At 41.6% G+C, this 21,974-nt stretch overlaps 1 long non-coding RNA gene across 2 annotated transcripts in view; it reads left to right on the forward strand.

The window, feature by feature from the left end:
* LOC148107811 (uncharacterized) overlaps positions 1–18,687 on the forward strand; it is a 47,433-nt gene extending 28,746 nt beyond the window's left edge. Inside the window, exon 3 of one of the 2 annotated variants that reach the window (XR_015721677.1) lies at positions 15,127–18,687. This is a non-coding gene — a long non-coding RNA (uncharacterized LOC148107811). The remainder of the gene's footprint in view (positions 1–15,126) is intronic. The other variant, XR_015721676.1, reaches the window with a different exon arrangement.
* The last annotated feature ends 3,287 nt before the right edge of the window (positions 18,688–21,974 follow it).

A 21,974-nucleotide genomic window follows, 5' to 3' on the forward strand; every position in this document is an offset into this window, starting at 1 on the left:
AGCTTACCCCAGGGGACAAGTGGTGTAGAGGCAAGGAGAGAGGGTATATATGGGAAAGTACTCTGGCCAGCCCACTCAACTGGTATTCAAGGTAAGGCAAATTCACGAAGCATCAGCACACTGCTGGCTCTGAACTCACATGTGTCCACACTGTCAACCGTGGAGCCTCCTGCGGGGGGGGGGAGGGGGGGGTTGGGTTGCGGGCGGGCAGGAGTCCTGCGCCCCGCAGGAGTCGCTCGCTGCCCCCTCCCCTCTGCGAGTGTCTCTTTTTTGTTCTCAGAGAAGGCCTAAGATGATTCTAGTACCAATTCCAATACAGGGGACACCACTGAGCAATTCTCCAACCCCAGCTCAGTACCCTACAATTCAACTCCATTCTGGCACTGTCTCCGCGAAGACAGCATCAGATCCCACAGGGTAAGGGTTCAGTCTACAAGACTATCTCCCAGTCTCCTCTCCAGAAACCAATCTCAAGTGCCTGCTGTCCCCTGGGCTTCTGACCCACTGCTGTGAATTTGAGGTTCCAATGACCCTCTCCTTGGGTTGATGACGGTCACAAAACTCAGAGAAACATTTTACTTACTAGATTATGCGTTTATTATAGGAGGATAGAAGTCAGAAAGGGCCAGATGGAAGAGATGCCTAGGGCAAGGTGTGGGGAAAGGGTGCAGAGCCTCCGCCCCCATTCCAAGTGCACCCCTCTCCCTGACTCTCTGTGTGTGCACCCACCTGGAAGCTCTCTGAGCCCCCTGCTACTGGGATTTTATGGAAGTTTCCTCGCGTAGGCATGATCAATTATTAACTCCATTTCCAGTCCCTCTTTCCTCTCTAGAAAAGTGGGAGTGGGGCTGAACATTCCAAGCTGCTGATCATGGCTTGGTCTTGCTGGTGACCACCCCCCATCCAGCCCATCCAGAGTTGCCTCTGTAAAACGAAAGATGTCCCTGTGCTCTTATCACTTAGGAATCAATAAGGGTTTTCGGAGCCCCGTATCAGGGACTGGGGACCAAGATCAAATATATCTGTCTTATTTATACATCACAGGGCCCCTCCCTCTGACCTCACAGAAGTCTTGGCTTTCCCCGGGAGCATCCATCCTCACAATTCCCTGTTCTTCACTTTTCCTAGACAAAGTGTAAAGGAAAAATAAATTCTTTCTGTCAGAGCATGCCCCTTCTGTTTTCCCTCCAACCTTTTCCGTTGCTCAGGCCCTACCTCTCTGCTGAAATTGCGTTTCTCCACCGCAGGCGTAACACACAGCAGGGCCTTGGCTCTTCTGCCTCTGGGACCCGCAGCCTCCCCTCCAGGACACCTTCTCCCCCAGACCTGTTTCTCTCTGCAGATTCCGTGTCGGGGAGGGGGTGCCCCAGGGACCCGCACAGCTCACTGCGGCCGACTCCTCTCCCAGCAGCTCCGTGAGCTGGCCCAGGCTCAGGCACGGGAAGTCCTGGGCACAGGAAGCTGCAGGCTTAATGAACAGAAACTCAAACAGTTGTATTTTATTAAAGTGTACATAGGGCCAGAACACGTGCAATTGAGAGTCTTTGAAAGGCCATAATTTTTAGCACAACCCAGCGAAGTACTCAAGTAGTGTGTTTTCATTAGGGCGTTATTCCCTTAAACACAGACGAATGGAGAGATCTATCTGGATGTCTGGCCTGATGATTCTTGCCTTTTAAAATTGGGTCAAGCAGAAATATAGTGACAGGTGGTAAGTTTCTTAAGCTCAGTTCTGTACTCACGTAATATAAATGTCAACTTTTTGGGTAAACTTAAAAATTTTCGGAATTGGCCGAAACTTTGAACCTTTTGTTTTTTTTCTTGGCCGGAACCCCTTTCTTTTATAACCATCTTAAGTTTTTGACTTGCAGCTGTTCAGACACTATTTTCTGGTATGTCCGTGTCTCTGTTCTGTGGATCCCCTGTCAGGTGAGGCTGGTTGGATCTTCTGGTTCTAGGCAGTCCTCTTGTTTCTTCTTTCTTTCCGTCAGTGTTTCTTAACTTCTGATTCTTTAACTTTGGAATCATCCAGGGCTGACTGAGATTGAATCTAGCATCAAGGTGGAGGTGATTCTTCATCCGATCTTTGGGGGGGGGGGGTTGATTCAGTCATGCCAGGAAAGTTCTAGGTGCTGAGGAAAAAAAGGTGAATAAAAGTACTTGTGATCCCTGCCCCCATGGAGTTTACACTCCAGCTGAGCAGACAGGCAACAATCAAATGATCGTATGATAGGGAAATAATTAAATTGTGATAAAGGCATCAAGGAAAAATATGGGTAATAAGTTAAGACCTAATTTCCAATAGTTGCAGTCTTATCAATTGGAATTCTCTGTGGAAACCTATTTCAACTATTAAACAGAATGACACTGGGAGCTATATAAAATAAATGTATGTTTTAGGAACACCATTTCATGCGTAGAGCCATCACTTTCCTTTTTTTTTTTAAAAGATTTTATTTATTTATTTGACAGAGATAGAGATAGCCAGCAAGAGAGGGAACACAGGCAGGGGGAGCGGGAGAGGAAGAAGCAGGCTCACAGCAGAGGAGCCTGATGTGGGGCTCGATCCCACAACGCCAGGATCACGCCCTGAGCCAAAGGCAGACGCCCAACCGCTGTGCCACCCAGGCGCCCCCACTTTCCATTTTCTGCCCAGCATTCCTTCCTCTTTCTCATGATAATACAGCCCATTCCAGTTATCAGAGATGGTCACATGATCCAAAAGAGGACTCTTTGAATCTTTCTTTGGGATTTTTTTAAGTGGAGCTGCTGGAAAGGTTTTTCCCTTGTTGGTGGTGGGGTGGAGGAGATGTAAGCTTGGGCTGCTGTTGTCCATGCCCATTCTCCTCTCCCCCAGACTCCTCCAAGTACCTCTGAACTTACAGTGAAGCCAGTACGCAGAGAGAGGCAGAGATCAGAGACAAAGAGAACCCAGTGGTGGGAGTTCCTAGCTTCAGACATACCACAAAGTCCAGTCTTCTATGACTTTTTCCATGGTTCAGATACAGGAGACTTTCAACTCCTATTTCCAGCTCAAGTGAGTTTGAGTCAGTGTCTGTCTGTTGGTAATGATGAGTCCATATTAATACAGAAAGCAAGTATTTGATGTTGTAAATATTTCTTAGGATGGATTATTACATGTGGCTGGGCTGTCTGGGCATATCTTCAAATGAGTCCACTGATGTTCTAATTTTCTTATTTAATCTCCTTGAAGCACATTTTCCTTATAGCAAGTACCCTAATCCTTTGTTCAAAGTCAGTGGGATGAGCGGGATGGTGTCAGTCTTGATATTCCTCATTGTTGATTCATGCTCCTGCAAGATTTCTAAAGTTCTGATTGGTGAGTACCTGTGCCAGGGCTCGCACGGCAAAGGCGTCACCATGCCGCATCCACAGGAAGAGGCTGGAGATCTTGATAGGGACAGAGTCTTGCCCACATCCATGGACCATGATCTTGATTTTCCAGACAGGTCTATGGGACAAAACAGCATAGACTCTGCTAAAGAAAGAGGCTGTTCTCGCTTCTTCCCAGCGGGACACAGGGAGGGAACACAAAGGTGGCAGCCCTCAGGCCTCAGATTTAAGAGGGTAAATGGAGGCAAACTTGTTGAGGTTTTGGCCATTTTCCCAGAAGAAGCATAGAGTACAACAGATCAAAGTTAGAGCGCTATGGAGGTCCATGGCCTGGCCCCTGACATCAGCTTGGGCAGAGACCAGGTTCCAGCAGGTGGCAGCAGTGAGAACAGTGGCCTCTCTATCCAAGGACTGTGCAGTGGAGGGGGCACAGGGACTGACTTGCACACAGGGCTGGCAGTGACCCTGGCAGGCAGGGAGCCAGTCTCTGCAATGGGTGCTCTGCCTGAGAGAGGAAAGGAAGCAGAGCCTAGGGCTTAAGTCTTAGGCTTTGGAGTCCCCAGCCTGGGGGTAGCACCCCCGAGGTTAGCCAGTTCTGCAAGGATTTGGTCAGAGACAGTGTCCTCTGGAAGAAGGAATTGGTGGAAAAGTGTGTTTTCATACCCCCAAATTTTACTTCCAGGTGACACTCCTAAGCCAGAAAAGTAGGGCCTTGCCTGCCAATTTTAAGCTGGGTATCCTCATGAAAGATATTTAAACTTTCTGAATCTGTTTTCTCATATGTAATTATGAATAAAAATAATAATTACCTTATAGGACTGTTGGAGGACAAAAATGACAAGAGGACAAAATGCAGGGCTTTGCCTGATACCAGCAAGCACTCAGTAAGTGGTAGGGAGATACATATCCAGCAACTGAGCCGGTGAGAAGCTTACTACCGGGGGTATGGAACTTGCAGACCTGCACAATGATGAGGCATTCCAGACACAGTGGGTGAGTGAGCACTGCTTTTTCCAGCTAAGAACACTGAGATTCACCGTTGGAGTGGGCTCAGAGTAAGAACAAGAGGCAAGTGGGAAAGAGAGTAGCCCAAACACTGCTGAGCTTTTCAGGAGTCGATTCTGGAACAGCTCAGACACACTAAGCAAGGATTAGTGAGTCTGATGGGGCAGGTCAGCAATCTCAGTGGAAGATAAAATAATGGGGTTGGTAAAGAACAATAGATCCTTCCCAATGACTTCCTCTCCTAGGACCTTATGTACTCTGCACATTCCTGTTATTCAGGCTCTGTCTGGAAGCAACACATTTCTCAAACGTGCATCGGATTGCCCTTTTCTCCACATCTTTGCCCAGTCTGGATGTTATCAATTTTTTGCTTTTTCCTAATCTGATAAATAAACCATGGTTTAAATTCCATTTTCCTGACCACAGCGAGACTGAGCAGCTTTTCACATGTTTATTGGCCATTTGCACTTCCTCTTGGGTTTCCATTACTTGACTTTTACAGCAGAATGGAATCATCTTTAGAATCAGTCCTGTTCTTTCATTTCTGTTTTCTTGTCTTCTTTAAACTTCATGCCCCTAGGGCGCCTGGGTGGCTCAGTCATTTAAGTGTCTGACGGCTCAGGTCATGATCCCAAGGTCCTGGTATCAAAAGGCTCCTTGCTCAGCGGGGAGTCTGTTTCTCCCTCTGCCCCTCCCCCAACTGGTGTGCACTCTCTCTCTCTCTCTCAAATAAACAAATAAAATCTTTTAAAAAATAAAATAAAAATAAACTTCATGCCCTTGATTAATCGATTTAATTTTAGAAGTTATAATATCTCAAGGCATACCCAGATGATGTTTGTCTTCCTTTGTCAGATTTCTGATAAGAGGTAGAATTTTTTCATCTTTTGGATTCATTATAATTAAGATATAAAAGTGAAAGCTAAATTAAAGTTTCCAACATGCATTTGATCTCAATTTACATCTTTCTATGTTGAATAAAAATTACCTACTTGATAATATTTTACTTATGTTTTTGTCCTTTCTAAAGAACAGAATATGTAAGAGACATTTTCAAGAGGTTTAGAGTACTAGATTTGGGATTTTCAAGTCCCTCTTTGCATCCTTACACCAATTTCCATGTCGCTGTTGGCCCATCATTCCCCTTTTCTCTCCCTAAATGGGAGTGAGGAGGGGGCTTAAGCTGTGTCAGCGATTCTTAACCTTAGCTACGCATTAGAATTACCTGCAAAAAAGTTTTTTTTTAAAGGTTTTATTTATTTATTTGACAGAGATAGAGACAGCCAGCGAGAGAGGGAACACAAGCAGGGGGAGTGGGAGAGGAAGAAGCAGGCTCCTAGCGGAGGAGCCTGATGTGCGGCTCGATCCCAGAACGCCGGGATCACGCCCTGAGCCGAAGGCAGACGCTTAACTGCTGTGCCACCCAGGCGCCCCATGCAAAAAAGTTTTAAATACTGATGCCCACCCTCAGGCCAGTTAAATCAGGATACCTGGGGGTGGGATCTATGCATAAGTATTTTTCTAAGGAGCCCTGTGGTTTTGATGTGCAATCAAGAATAGGGATCACTAACCTTGAACCCTAATATCGCTTCTGGCGAACATCTCAAGGACTCTGAAATCCACGGAGATTTGGGTAGTGTACAGTCCCTTCGGTGATTTTTAAGTGCATAAAATAGAGATCCTACTTTATTTTTTTACATAATAACTGGCTTACATAGATGACTTGGAGGATGTTTACTCGTGGCTGAAATCATTCACGAATCTTCTTGCTTTTTCCACCCCTTCCATGATGTTCATGTCTCCAAGTGAAGTATTATGGGCTTTGTTGAGCAAAGTAGATGAACATAATACTTCCATTCTTTGGAGCATTATTCACAATAGCTAAAATGTGGAAGCAACCCATCAGCAATGGGTAAGCAAGATACGGTCTAGATGTAAAAAGGAAGGAAATTCTGACACCTGCTACAACATGGATGAACCCTGAGGACACTATGCTGTGTGAAATAAGCCAGTCACAAAAAGTCATATACTGTATTATTCTACTTATATGAGGTGCTTAGAATAGTCAAAATTATAGAGACAGAAAGTAGAATTGTGGTTGCCAGGGGCTGGGGAGTAGAGGGGGGTTGGGGAATAATTGTTTAATGTGTATAGAGTTTCAGTTTTACAAGATGAAAACAGTTATGGAGATGGACGGTGGTGATGGTTGCACATTATGGACGTGTTTATTTATTTATTTATTTATTTTTGACAGAGATAGAGACAGCCAGCGAGAGAGGGAACACAAGCAGGGGGAGTGGGAGAGGAAGAGCAGGCTCCCAGCAGAGGAGCCTGATGTGGGGCTCGATCCCAGAACGCCGGGATCACGCCCTGAGCCGAAGGCAGGCGCTTAACCGCTGTGCCACCCAGGCGCCCCTATGGACGTGTTTAATGCCTCTCAACTGTACACTGAAAAATGGTGACGATGGTAAATTTTCTGTATTTGTGTGTTTGACCACAATAAAAACATTTTTTTTCAAAGCCAGTGAACGAAGGTGGGAGGGATAAAGGAATGAACAATCTGTCCCATAAATTACCAATCTAAAGAAGAGCCAACAATGACCTCTTCTGTCCTTACTTTGAGATTAAAAACAAAAACAATGGATTTAAAGTGTGTAAAGGGTGTTTTGCCAACTTGGTTGTTAATGAAGAGAAAAGTACAATGGTTGCAATAAGACCCACTTCGATAAACAATTTTCTTTCCATCAATAGCCATTCAACCAATCAATTAATTGTAAATTGCAAGCATATTTCACCCAGGAAGGGTTTGGTAAATTTGTAGTTGACAAGGGCAATGTGTCCAGTATACGGTCAGGTCCAACTTTGTTAACAAAATGTGGTAACAGGGCTGCACAAGGAACTTAAAGACTATTACTGGGGAGACAAAACCCTTAAGACACAAAGTTACTCCACAACACCCTTTTTTCAATCTCATGGCACAGATCACAAGTACAAGAGAAGTAGCCTCACCTTGAACTTAAGAGAGAAATGTTTGGGGAGCCCTCTGTGTCACCAATTGGGATCATAATCAGTGAAAGGGTGTGAGCCTCCCTCAGAAGGTCCTTTGATCGTAAAAACATGAGCTTCATAGATCAAACTAGCATTTTCTTTCAGGTAATTATTGATCAGGCCTTCTCTGCTGAGTCAATAACTGACACAACACAATTTGGTCCACTGTGAAGTTCGATTTCCCAGATACAAGGAAACATGAGGTCAGAGCACTGAAGGTTTGAGATCTTCAATTCAAAAACCGTATGCGGATGAAAGAATGTGCTGGTGTTCTTTGAAGTTTGACTTATATAACTTCAAATGTCAAAGAGAAATACATCTCTCCTCCCACTGAATTCGGTTGCTTCAGAAGCAGTCTGATTTTTTAAAATTAATTTTTGGTGAAAGGGAAGAATCCATTTGACATTTGGGTTGTCTTAATCAGCCCAGGGACACTGTGGGCCTCGTACTCCGAGCCGTAAGGACGCAAAGATGAAGAGGGCATCACCCTGCCCCAAAGAGCCCAGGCTCTAGAGGGAGCCAACAGCGCCATGAAAGAGTCTTATGGAAAACAGCCTTTAAAATGCTCCAAAAATCATCTGCTCTCATTTTATGAGAAGAAGAACCTCTCCATGGTTTTCACTGACCCTCAGGAAAAAAATAGATGCCTATTAGATTTTTATGTGTATGTTTATTTTGTATATCTTTAATTTTGATAAAATACACATAGTATAAAATTTCCCATCGTCACCATTTTTATTTATTTATTTATTTGACAGAGATAGAGACAGCCAGCGAGAGAGGGAACACAAGCAGGGGGAGTGGGAGAGGAAGAAGCAGGCTCCCAGCGGAGGAGCCTGATGTGGGGCTCGATCCCATAACGCCAGGATCACGCCCTGAGCCGAAGGCAGACGCTTAACCGCTGTGCCACCCAGGCGCCCTATCGTCACCATTTTTTAAATGTACAGTTTAGTGGCATTAAGTACGTTCACGTTTGCACAACCAGCACCACCCTCCCTCCACAGAGCTCTTCATCTTGCAAAACTGAAACTCTTTCCCCGTAAAACAGTAACTCCCCATCCCCCCTTCCCTAAGAAGGGCAGTCACCCTTCCACTTTCTGTTTCGATGCCTTTGCCGACTCTGAAGACCTCCTGGACGTGAAATCATCCAGGATTTGCTCTTTCATGATGGACTTACTTCACTCAGTGCAGTGCCCTCAAGGAAGACTATTTTTTAAGGAGCTAATACTTTAAACATCTCATCCACAGCCAGCCACACCTGTTCTAGCTGAGGTGGCCCAGTTTCTTTACAGATCCAATTAGAAAGTCCCTTCTCTAGGTGGCAAAGAGAGCTGAGATGTCATCGTTTTGCCCAGAGTGGAGGGAAATCAGTGTCATTCATGAATTGTCTGGACCCATCCCAGGCTCGCTGAGCTCTCAAACCCACCAGCCCAGCTTTTAATCACTGTTCGTGGAGGTAGGGGGGCTCTTTCCACCAGAGCAGCAGAGACGGCTGCGGCCTGACTCACAGCCACCACGCCGGCCCCGGCCCACACGGCTCTGCGCTTGACTACGGGTGTGTACAACCATCTGGCATGTGGGTTTAGCAGTAAGAATGAGAGGATCGGGCTCTCCATTGTCACACGGTGGTATTATTCTATTTAACACTCGTTAGATAGCCAACACTGCACCAAGCAGCGCACAAACCTGGAATTATTCAGTACGGTCCCCGTCAATTGTACAAGGGACCATTCTGCCAAGTTTGTTGCGGGGGATTGATTCCTCCAGGCCACTGAACAGCAGCCCCGTTTCCTACTGCCTTCCAAATACAGAATCTTGATTGTTTAAACTCTAAGAGCGGGGCTGTGGAATTTTTTTTTTAAGTAAGTGCTATTCCAATGAGAGTCCCTAGGCAAATTTCGCCCTACTCCATTAGGTTTCTGTCTCGGAGGAAAATATATCCGTCCGTATTCTGTGAAGTTAGTGCGGAAGATGAAGCAAGCGTTTCCACCCACTCTATCCCTCACTGTTTCTATTTCACAGAAAAACAGTGATTTTAGCTGAAGATTTGCGATTTTAATCACAACCCATGTCTTTGACCTCAGCAAATAGAAATTTGTGTTTTCTTCATAGGAAAGCCAAGACCAAGATACATTATTTTACCGTAATGCCTTCCGGTGTTGTAAATTTTTAACGAAAACCTTGTGAAGTCACATTATTTGTCATTGCTCACAACAGACATAATACTTGCCTTTCTCTTATGCCTTTGATGAGACCCCCCATTTCCCCTGGGCTCCGGGGAGCATTGGGATGTTCAAGTGCTTCTGCCCTTTGAACTGGGCACTAAAGTTCCATTTCTACGGCGAAGAACGTCAATGTGCAGCGGGCATCGTGAGCAGGCAAGAGATTGTCTCTGATCTGCCTCCTAATGCTTTGCTGGGTGCAAAGCCAAATGGAAATTCCTTTCCCTTCCTCTTAATTAATATTCCCTCATTCTTGGTAGGTTTGTCTTTAGAGGCTGCTGCCTACTAGAGCTTGCTGGTTCTTTATTTATTTATTTAGAACATGCTTTCTTTAAAATCACACACAGTCCCCTCCCAATTCCATAGGATGTCGTATCCATTCCATAAATGAATGCTGGGTATGGTACAGGGCTAGGTCTCTGGGATGTGACAAGATGAAGCAGACAGAGTCCTTGTCCTGAAGGGTAAGGAGTGGATTAACAGCCGTTTACTGTAATACAGGTTAGACATGATGCATGATAGAAGAGAAGGCTCTGGAAATTCAGAAAACGGGCGAATCTGTGAATTTAGGAGTCACAGATGAGGAGTACAAATAAGCAACTTTTCTTGGACACACACTACGTTGTCAGGTAATGTGTGGGGCAGCTTCGCTGTATTAGCTGGTTCAGTCCTCACAACCTTGATATAATGAGGCGTTCTACCCCCAACTTAGAAATAAGGACACTGAGGTTTGTCCAAGTGTGATTGTTTGCTCGGCTTTTATGCTTTTTACTGCACTATGTCCTGCTGGTACCTTCCTGCTTCCTGTCCATCATTGATCCTGCATCTCACTCCTAAAAAAGGAGGGAAAGATGGGGAGGCTTCAGAAAATCAGCTTTTCCCAGATTTGAACTGCCTTCCAGTTTGCATCAGAAATTTGTGGGACGTGTATGCAGGGAAACACATGTGCCCAAAGGGTGGCCAAGAATGCGATTTTTTTTTTTAAAAGAACATGGTTTTGAGAGTCATATATTTTATCTAGAGAAACATACTGGTAAAGCTCTTCGTATGTTCGCATCATTCTCTCTTCTTCCATTTGGAAGGGAAAAGACTAAGTTGGGACTTGGGTAATTCACTAAAGATTTGCTGAGAACAGGAAGAGACACAAAGTCAAAGTAAACAGAGGGGCACACGTGTGGAGAGAGCAACTATCAAAATGGAGGCTCGGCACACCTTTCGGAGCACCCATCACGCACCACTGCATTAGAGGCGTGTCTTCTACCATTTTAGCTTCATAGCAGAGCTGCGAGTTGGGAGCTAAGCGCCCCCAGCCGACACAGGAGGAAGTGAGGCCCAGATAGGGAGGAAGTGATAGAACTTCTATTCAAACTCAGCTCGTCGGCCTCCAAGTGCAGCTTCTGACTTACACACAGACATGTTGGCTATCTGGGCAGAAGCTGTTTAGCTAATGACGATCTGGCCTGTCAGAGCAGGAAATGCAGCTGTCCCACTCTGCTCTGTCTCCTTAGCACTGGGCAAGAGACAGAAGACATGGCGCCAGGGACCAGATCTCTGTCTGGCTCAGAGCGCATATGCACACACCTCAAATCTAGCTCAAAATTAGGTTGCCCTGGGATAGCGAGGCCTGCCTCCCTGATACTCCTCCTGCCCCTTGACCTGTAAAGCTTTCCCCAACTCAAAAAAGCAAATACTCCTACCTCAGAAGCCTTGAGGTTGCGGCCATGAAGCCCTCCAGCGAGAGCAGGAGTGGAGACCACTATCCCCAGGGACCGTGGGCAAGAGGCAGGCCTCAGGGTGAGTCTTTAAGAACTAGAGGGCGCCAGCATCTGGCTTCCTCTAGTGGTCACCCGACTCCAAGGCACAGCAGGTTTTTAAGAGGTTTTCCTTTCGTGTTTCCCGCCATCCATGAAGCAAGGTTGAACCACATGATCTGAATCTGGAGAGTCAGGTGGGAACAGTTTGGGGAAGTTAGACTATGTGCAAATTAAGACTCTAACTTTTGTCTACTTTACTCCAAAGTTGCTATCTTTTTCAAAAATAATAAAGAACACATAGAGCAAATTAAGTCAATTCTAGTCCAATTCACTGTGGTCTGACTATAGCGTGCTGTCACCAGTTTATCCGGGTATAAGAAGGGGTTTATGTATGAAAGCCTGTCACATAGGTTATCAATAAATGTTTGTATAAATGAATGGATGGTGGTTTGGGACCTTGCCAAAACTAAGGGTGACAGCCTTCTCTGCATTAGGCCTCATTAGGAATTTTTATAAAAATGATGAAGGAAATTTCAGGTTCAAGAGTCAGAGAAGGGTTAAAAGCTTCTTCCAGTCCTCCCTCCGTCTCTGCCAAAATCAGTAGTAAGCCCCCTGTGAGAGGGATCCGCCCTGGATGCTGGCCTCTGCTGGTGGTTTCTTTTCCCCTCACCTCTCCATTCCTCTTCCAAATGCCTATGACAATCAGGACTTCTTTCTCAGGAGGCAAACACGGAAGGTTTGTCTTAAAGCCATAGCCACCGTCATGAGGGACAACTGGAAGCTGTTTCAAAAATGACTTTGTCTTGGGCACAATTCTCTTACCTCACTGGAGATGGGCCCAATGAGTAGGTCCCTTTCTTGGACACGGAGAGAATTTTCACAAGGATTTTAAAGACATCACAGCTTCTGTCTATTGTAGTAAGTGTCATGTCCTCTGGAATGTGCTAGTGGAATTTCAGTGCAGTTACGGTGGTCCCATTTGTGAAGACAATCACTCACTGGGTCATCCGTGTTCGGAGAGTCGGGCATACAAAGGCGAGTTTGACCAAGAGTCTCTCCAAACGGGGGCACCTGGGTGGCACAGCGGTTAAGCGTCTGCCTTCGGCTCAGGCCGTGATCCCGGCGTTGTGGGATCGAGCCCCACATCAGGCTCCTCTGCTATGAGCCTGCTTCTTCCTCTCCCACCCCCCTGCTTGTGTTCCCGCTCTCGCTGGCTGTCTCTATCTCTGTCGAATAAATAAATAAATAAAATCTTTAAAAAAAAAAAAAAAGAGTCTCTCCAAAGGATTGATGAGGATGGATTAACAGGTGAATGAATTAAGCAGTTAAGTAAGCTGTATGGGATGAGTTATTCAACTGGCCTGCAGTTTTGCACCTCCTTTGACAAATCTTGGCTGGGAATTTTAAATCTTTAATATTTTAATATTTTAGGACCCAAAGTTTTTGATTATTAAGATTCTTCTTTGAGTCGCATTAGTTCAAGTACTTTGTTGTAGTTCCAGAAATAGCTTATTTTTTTTTTAGGATTAAAATTCTTTTTCTTAGCCTTGATTAGATTTCTTTAAAAATATTCAAGCTTGGGGTTCTTTTGTTTCAACCACGCATGAGCTCATGTGGTACATTTAAGATTTTAGCCTCAGCGTATACATAGCATTTCTATAATTGAATCAGCTTCCCTGTATTGGTATTTAAATAGTGAAATGTACTTTTAAACTTCTTCAAAGTCAGGGCCATCCGATGCCTACAAACAAGCAAACAGAAAGAAAAAGTTCTTTGCTTTATCTGTTTTCTCCCTTTAAAAAAAAGTCTCCTTCTCCTTCTTTCTTTCCTCCTCCTTTCCTTCCTCTTCTCCTCCTTCTTCTAGAAATGTTTTCAACTAAAAAAAACTCTCTTTCTTTGCTGTTAGGAAATGTGGTATTGCGGAGGAGAGGTGGGGCGCCTGGGTGGCTCAGTTGGTTAAGTGACCGGCTCTTGATTTCGGCTTGGGGTCCTGGGATCGAGCCCAACATTGGCTCTGCATGCAGTGCGGGGTCTGCTTCAGATTGTCTCCCTGTGTCCCTCCCTCTCTCTCTAAAATAAACAAATAATACAGTGTTTTTAAAAATGTGGTATGGGTTGCACCTCCTTGTTCATCTTAGAGATCAGGGTTTGTGTTCATCCAACGTGCAACCACCCATTCTCTACGTGATGGGATGATTAGAACAGATCAGAGGCAGCCTTTCAGATTTATACCTCTTACATCTTCATATCATCCTTTCATGTGTAACTACAATGAAACACAATTGCATACAATAATGTGAACCGCTAGCTAGATTCTGATCCTGAAAAATTGTCTAGATTGGTTTTTGGCATCTGAGAGCATTTATCGGTCAGCTTGGACTGCTGTAATAAAAATACCATAGACTCTGTGGCTCAAACCACAGAAATGTACTTCTCATGGTTCCAGAGGCTAGGAAGTCTCTATCCCATTACTGATCCGTTCAGTTTCTGGTGAGAACTCCCTTCCAGGCTTGTTGACAGCTGCCTCCTTGCTGTGTCCTTACATGGTAGAGAGAGAGAGAAAAAGAGAGAGAGAGAGGGAGAGAGTTCTCATGTCTATTCCTCTTCTTACAAGAGCACCAGCCCTATGGGATCAGGGCTCCACCCTGATGATTTCATTTAACCTTTATCACCTCTTCCCAGGCCCTGTTTCCAAACCAGAGGTTAGGGCTACAAAATACGAATTTGAGGGAGACACAATTCAGTGCATGGCAGAACACTGGAGCTTTTATTCAATATCCATAAAACCATGTTCCTTTAAATTAACACACTAGAAATCTATATTAATCAGACTAATGAAAAATTCAGATATACAAGGTATGCAGAACAAGAAAATATTCCCAAATCAATCATTCCATGATTTCTATTAGTTTATTTCATTAGTGTTTTGTTTCAAAATATGACAGTTATTTTCTCAATATGTCTCTATTTTAAAATGATCTTTACTAATAAGATTTTTTCTGGGGTGCACACGGGGCCAAGTATCCAGAAGACAAAGACAAAATTCTGTCATCTAAATATTTGCTGACACACCCTCTGTGCGATGGGTCTTGGCTACAAAAGAAATGTTGACAAACTCTGTCCACACCAATAATTGTTTGTTCCCTTTCGAGAGGTTCACAGTCTGTCAAACTACCTGAATTATTTCTAGTCTGCAAATAAATTTAATGGAGCAAATGCTTTTTAGGTCACACTTTGGGAGAAGGTGGTCCCTTTCTTATGAAAACAGTCAAGGTCTGATTTTTAATCTGTAAAAACAATACAACAAAATAGATTGGTCTAGATAATGTCTAAGTTTTTTTCCCCTTCCAAAATTGTATAGTTTATTGTATTTTGAGATTTTGATTTTCAAAAAGCACAGATAAGAAAATATGACTTATTTTTGTCATGCAAATTTCATCCAAAACATGATAGATAGCATGCAACTTTATCACAGTTCACTCTGGGTATAGTATAAGGTTCCAAAAAGTGGTCAGATCTTTTGAGTCAAATTATTTGCCAAGGTAAATGCTAGTTAATCATTATTGGAGTTTGCGAGGCCCTGGATTATGTCAACCATGAATGTTTGTAAAATCTTATTCTGTGCAACACAGCAGTACTGGCATGGGAATAAGGATAGATATACAGAATATAGATATATAGAATAGAATTGAGAGTCTCGAAAAACCAATATGTCTATGTTCAACTTTTTTTTTTTTGAAAAGGGTGCCAAGATAATTCAAGGAGAAAGAACAATCTTTTCAACAAATGGTACTAGGACAGCTGGATAGCCACATGAAGAAAAAATGAAGTTGGACCCTTACCTCACACCATATACAAAAAATAATTCAAGATGGATCAAAGACCTAAACTAAATAGCTTAAACTATGAAACTCCCAGAAGAAAACTTAGGGTTAAATTTTCATCACCTCACATTTGGCAGTGGATTCTTAGAGCAATAAAAACACAAACAGAAAAAGAAAAAAATAGATAAATTGTATTTCACTGAAAGTAAAAGTTTTGTGCTCAAACAACACCATCAAAAAAGTGAAAAGACAACCCACAGAATGGGAGAAACTATGAGCAAACCATGTATCTAATAAGGGACTTGTGTCTAGAATTTGTAAAGAACTCTTACAACTCACTGATCAAAAAGACAACTCAATTATAAAATGGGCAAAGGTTCCAAAAAGACATTTCTCCAATGAAGTTAGAGAAATGGCCAAAAAGCATATGAAGAGATGTTCAACATTATTAGTCAGTCATGAGGGAAATGCAAATCAAAACCACAATGAGATGCTACTTTGCATCACTAGAATGGCTAGAGTAAATGTGTCAGATAGTAAGTGTTAGCAAGGACGTGGAGAAATCAAAACCCCCACATGCTTCCAGTGGCAGTTTGTAATGGTACAGCCACTTTTGAAAACAGTCTGGCAGTTCCTCAAGCATTTACACATAGAGTTACCATATGGCCCAGTAATTTTACTCCTGGGTGGATACCCAAGAAGAATGAAAACATATGTCCACACAAAAGCTTGCACATGAATGTTTCTAGCAGCATTATTCGTAATAGCCCAAAGGTGGAAACAACCCAAATGTTCCTCAGCTGATGAATAGACAGACAAAAAGTGGTAGCTATACAGACGGTGGATTATTATACAGCCGTAAAAAAGCAACGAGGCACTGACGTGCTACAACACTGATGAATCTTGAAAACACGCTCCGTGAAAGACAACACATTATATGATTCCAGTTATACGAAATGTTCATATTGGGCAAACCTACAAAGACAGAGAGTAGATTCATAGTCGCTTAGGGCTGGAGAAAATGGGAACATGGTTCTTTTTGAAGCCAAGGAATACAAGGTTTCTTTTTGAGGTAATGAAATGTTCTAAGACAGTGGTCATGTGAAATACTGAAGCCATTGAATTGTACATTTTAAGTGGGTAAGTTGTATGTTTTGTGAATTATATCTCAATAAAGTTATGGGAAAAGTCCATGAAAACCTTATTCTTATACACTGGGAAAGAAGCCATTGTGCTGCTACGTTGTGGAGGATGGTTTATACCTGAGGCTTTGACCAAAGGCAGAGGCCTCTATGTGGTTTCCCCGGTTTTCTTTCATGGCTACAAATTTATGTCACTAATGGGTGGGTGCTCATTGCCCTGTAAGAGAAAACCTGCTCTGAAACCGCTGACTCTTTAAGAACAAAACCACTTCCAGATTTTATAAAAATTTAAAGTAAATTGAAGCCCATACTAAATTGAGTTTTTTAATTACTAAAAAATATTGGAGGTTTTTTTTTTTTTAAGCAAAACTTCCTTTGTGATTTTTCCTCAATATGCAAGAATAAGAATGCCTGTTTGAGGTGTGCTAATATGCTTTCTAATAAAACAATAATTTAATCTAATTAAGTGGCTAAACAGTATTTTGGATGAGTAGGTTAACCTGCCTGAGGAAGGGACGGGGGCAGTAGAGAAGTGGTTAAAAGCACCATGGACTTAGGCTTCTGTCCTGGCTCTGTCAAAGCAAGCTGTAGATAGATGTTGTCAATTTCCCTTTCTTGGCCTCTAAAATGGGTATAATTATAGTTCAGTCTTCGCGAAGGTATGAACACATTAATTGGAATAATAAAGTGGATAGAGTTTATATGTAGTACTCACACTAAAGGCTTTCCATCGTTTTTATTGTCAATTAGGTATTCGTCCCTTGGCCTAAAAGTATTCTATTGGAGGAATACATAGAATCTAGTGACTCATTCTGGTCCTCTTTCTTTTTTTTTTTTTTTTTTTTTAAGCATCATGGTGGATTTGCCACTGACTTCAGTGTTTATACCACAGAAAATGTGCTTCACTCGTAATTGGAGCCAACACGATGTTTCCCTGAAGGTGGGCAGGATGCCAATCACACACGCTTGGATCCAGAACTTGGTATTCCACTTTGTCAGGGTGCGACTTACATCGTAATTGCTCAAACCATATTTTGTTGAGTGTGAAAAACAATCGCTTCCCTTATGTCCTCAGTAATAAAAAGTCATTATACATCTTGAAGCTGCTTAATCTTTTTGTCAAGATATAGAGTATGGAAAACTAGATTGATGGTGCCTCTCTCCTTCCAACCTCTGCTCTCAATGTCTGCCATTCTTCTTTAGAAAATGAACATTTTCCTCAAGGCATCGAGCAGCTTTACTGTAGGCTGTGGTGAAGTCCCTCAAATCTGGAAAATGAGGAATCGGAGATGGGGGCGCAACCCTTGGTACTTGGATGACAAGTGATTTACAAGTTTATCTTGCTGTCATTTGTAGAGCTTGGCTGTACAGTGCAAATCTTGTCAAAAACCTGTTCAATGATTAAAGATTTATTAAGGGCAATGCAATGTCCTGTGCATTTTTGAGAAGTCCCGAAAGAATTAGTCAGTGACCCCCTGGAGATTATAACTCCCTAAATCAAGACCAAATCATATGCCCATCTTCTCGTTAGTGAGGGAAACACCTGAGCTTCGTGATAAGCTTACCATGCTCTGGGAAGCAGAATGCAGAAAATAAGCTTATTAGATTAGAATGAAGAATTAACATCTGCTGATTGAGAAATCCTACTTCCTAGGCTAACTGCACAGTTATGTCATAGCCTCGATTGTTTGACCAAATCCGCGGCTTGTTGGTTTTCCACAAAATCAGGTGTTCCCTTTGATAGCAGTCACATTAAAGAGATCCATATTCAGTGACAATTAATGGTCGAAAAAACCTTTCCTACAACTTCTACTAGGTAAAAAAGATGCTTTCATGTTTCTGAACACTAAAAATTATTGTATGAGGTATAACAGTGCTACTTGAGTTCTGGAATGGCCCCTTCTAAACAGTGTATAAACACAGCCTCATATATATATATATAGGTCAGCCCAAGCTGAGGTCAGATAAAGGTGATTAATTTTTCACGACATCAGTTATCTGTGGAGAACAGAGATTGCAAAAACATTGCCTTTTAAAGATCCTATTTGATCTACGGTTAAGATACGTACTTTCATTACAATCAACAAAACGATGTGCCAAAATTCTATTCAGTTTACCAGGATATAAAAAAGTTTCTTTTCCCCTTCCTTACGATATTATATATTCAAGTCAGAGATGGCTGGATGTAAGAAAGCAAGAACAAAAGTTGAATACAGATGTTCTTGTGATACAGCCAGTGCATCACAGATGTTCAAGTGATGGGCAGTAAGGAGGGCACATATTGCATGGAGCACTGGGTGTTATATGCAACTAATGAATCATCGAACCTTGCATCAGAAACCGGGGATGTACTGTATGGTGACTAACATAATGTAATAAAAAAATTTTTTTTAAAAAGTGACATTTTTCTTCCTGCTTTGTTGCTGTTTTATTTTAATTCACAAAATCAGATCATTCTAATCTAGAATTTTGAATTCTCTTTATTTTTAATATTTGCATTGTGATGCGACCTTTTCCCCATGTTATTAAACATCCCCTGAAAATATTTTAGTGACTGCATGGTAATTCCATTTTATGAACGCATCGTTATTTATTTAGCCATTTCCCTACTGTTAGACATTTTGTTGTCTCTGTTTTGGGTTACTTTAAATAATAGTGCAATGAACATCCTTATGCATATATATTTATCAATGTTACTTATATATAATTGATATACAATACACTGTAGATAAAGTGTAGAACTTAGTAAGTGTTCACATGTATATAGACTCACAAAGCTATCAGTACAATCAAAAAGTTTTCTCATGCTCTTTAATCTCTCTTCGTTCTTCACCCCCATCCTAGGAAAATCAGTGATCTGCTTTCTGCCACTATGTATTAGTTGGTATCTTCTAGAATTCTGTAGAAGGGCATGATAAAGTATGTACTTTTTTTGTCTGGCTTTTTTCACGCAACATAATTATTTTGCGATTGATGCATGTTGTTCTGTTTTGAGAGCTCATCCCGTTTATTGCTGAGTACCGGCGTGTAGATATACCACAATGCGTTCATCCGCTTATCTGTTGATGAACATTTGGGTTGTTTCCAATTTTGGGCTATTACCAATAGAGCTCCTATAAATATTTATGTACACATCTTTGCGTAGACATATGCTTTTATTTCTGTTGGGTAGAAAACTGGAAGTGGAATGGCTGGGTCATGTGGTAGGTATATATTTACCTTTTTCAGAATTCCCGCAACAGGGTGTGACCACACTTCCAGTTGTCCCAATGCTTACTGATTCTTATTATAGCAAGTCTTTCATTTTAGACATTCTGAATAGGGTGGGATATCTAGATATTCTAAATACATATTTTCATAGGGTATGGTGATATTACATTGCAATTTTAATTTGCATTTTGCTAATAGTTAATGATGTTAAGCCACTTTTTTCAACCTTATTTGCTATCTGTGTAACATCTTTGGGGATGTGTCTGTCCAAATCTTTTCCCATTTTTTATTGCATTATTTATTTTCTTATTAAATGTTTTGAGAGTTCTTTATATATTCTTGATACAGGTCCTTTATCAGATGGACCATTTGCAAACATTTTTCTCCCAGTCTGTGGTTTGACTTCTCAATCAAACAAAACAAAACAGTGTTTTTTAAATAGCAGATATTCTTGATTTTAGTAAAGTCTCACTCAGGTTTTATTGTATGGATCTTATTTCTGGTATTGCACTTGGGAAATCTTTGCCTAACTCAAGGTCACAAAGAATTTCTTCTATGTTATCCAGGTTTTATAATTTTAGATCTTAGATCAATGATCCATTTTGTGCTAATTTTTGTACACCATGCAAAGTATGGAATGAAGAGGGTTTGCTTGTTCTTTTTCTTTGTATATGGTTTGTAAATTGTTGTATTTCCATTTGTGGAAAAGACTATCCTTCCTCTAGTAAATAGCACTTTGTACTTTTGTCAAAAATCAATTGACCATATGTGTGTAGGTCTGGACTTTCTATCCTTGTTATTCTGTTCCATTGATCTATTTGTCTATTATGATGACAATATCATGCTGCTATGATTACTGTAGCTTTACAATATGTCTTAATATCAAGTAGTGTTAGCTCGTGACTTTTATTCCTTTTCTAAGTTGTTTCAGCTCTTCTAGGTCTTTTGCATTTCCTTATGAAGTTCAGAGTCAACTTGTCAATTTTGACCCAAAAAATCCTGCTTGGATTTGGATTGGGATTATGTTGAATCTATAGATGAATTTGAAGATAATTTACATATTACTAATCTTGAATCTTCTGAACCATAAATATAGTATATCTCTCCATTTATTTAGGTCTTTAATTTTTCTCAGCAGTGTTTTTCCTTTTTTTCTTTTCTTATTGCATTGGTTGACTCTCTAGTTCAATGATGAATGAAAGTGGATACATCCTTGCCTTGTTTTCAATAATATAAAGAAAACATTCAATCATCTGTCATCATTACGTATGATGTTAGCTGTAAGCTTTTTTTGTAAAAATTGTTTTTTAGGTTGAGAATTTTCCTTTCTATTCCTAGTTTACTGTGAGTTCTTATGAGAAATATATGTTGGATTTGGCAAAATGCCAAATACAAAGGGATTTTGCCAAGTGTATCTACTTAGATGATCAATTTTTCATCTTAATCTCTCAATATGGATGGATTATACTTACTGCTTTTCTAATGTTAAAGCAACCTTGCATTCTTGGGACAAATCCTATTTGCCATGATGTATTATCCTATTTACATAATGTTGGATTCAATTCACCTAACTTTTTTTTTTTAAAGATTTTATTTATTTATTTGACAGAGAGAGACAGCCAGCGAGAGAGGGAACACAAGCAGGGGGAGTGGGAGAGGAAGAAGCTGGCTCATAGCGGAGAAGCCTGATGTGGGGCTCGATCCCAGAACGCCGGGATCACGCCCTGAGCCGAAGGCAGACGCTTAGTGACTGCGCCACCCAGGCGCCCCCAATTCACCTAACTTTTATCAAGAATTTTTGCAGTATAGAGGGCACCTGGGTGGCTCAGTCAGTGAAGCTCTGACTTTTGGTTTCGGCTTGGGTCATGATCTCAGGGTGGTGAGAACAAGACCTGCATCAGGCTTTGTGCTCAATATGGAGTCTGCTTGAGATTCTCTCCTTCTCCCTCTGTCCCTGCCCCTGCCTTCTCTCTCTCTCAAATAAATAAATAAAATCTTAAAAAAAAAAAAAAGAATTTTTGCACTAAGTTTCATGAAGGATATTGGTGTATAGATTTCTCATCTTATAATGTCTTTTCTTTTGGTATTGGGATAGTGCCGGCCTGCTAGACTGAGTTGGGAAGTATTTACTCTTCTGCAATTCTTTTGAAGAATTTTTGTAAAGTTGGTATTATTTCTTCCTTAAATATCTGGTAAGAGTCACTAGAGAAGTCATCTGAGCCTCAAGTTCTCTTTGGGGGAAAGCTTTAATTTCAAATTCAATCTCTTTAATAGATACTGAATTATTTAGGTTATTTATTTTTTGTAAAATGGGCTTTCATAGTTTATGCCTTTCAGAGAATTTCATCTAAGTTGTCAAATTTATTGGCATAAATTTTTAAAAGTAAATTCCGTTATTATCTTTTTTATTTTCTG

Source organism: Ursus americanus, chromosome 25, assembly GCF_024610735.1.
Source record: "Ursus americanus isolate L20-20 chromosome 25, mUrsAme1.1.p, whole genome shotgun sequence".
NCBI lineage: Eukaryota > Metazoa > Chordata > Mammalia > Carnivora > Ursidae > Ursus > Ursus americanus.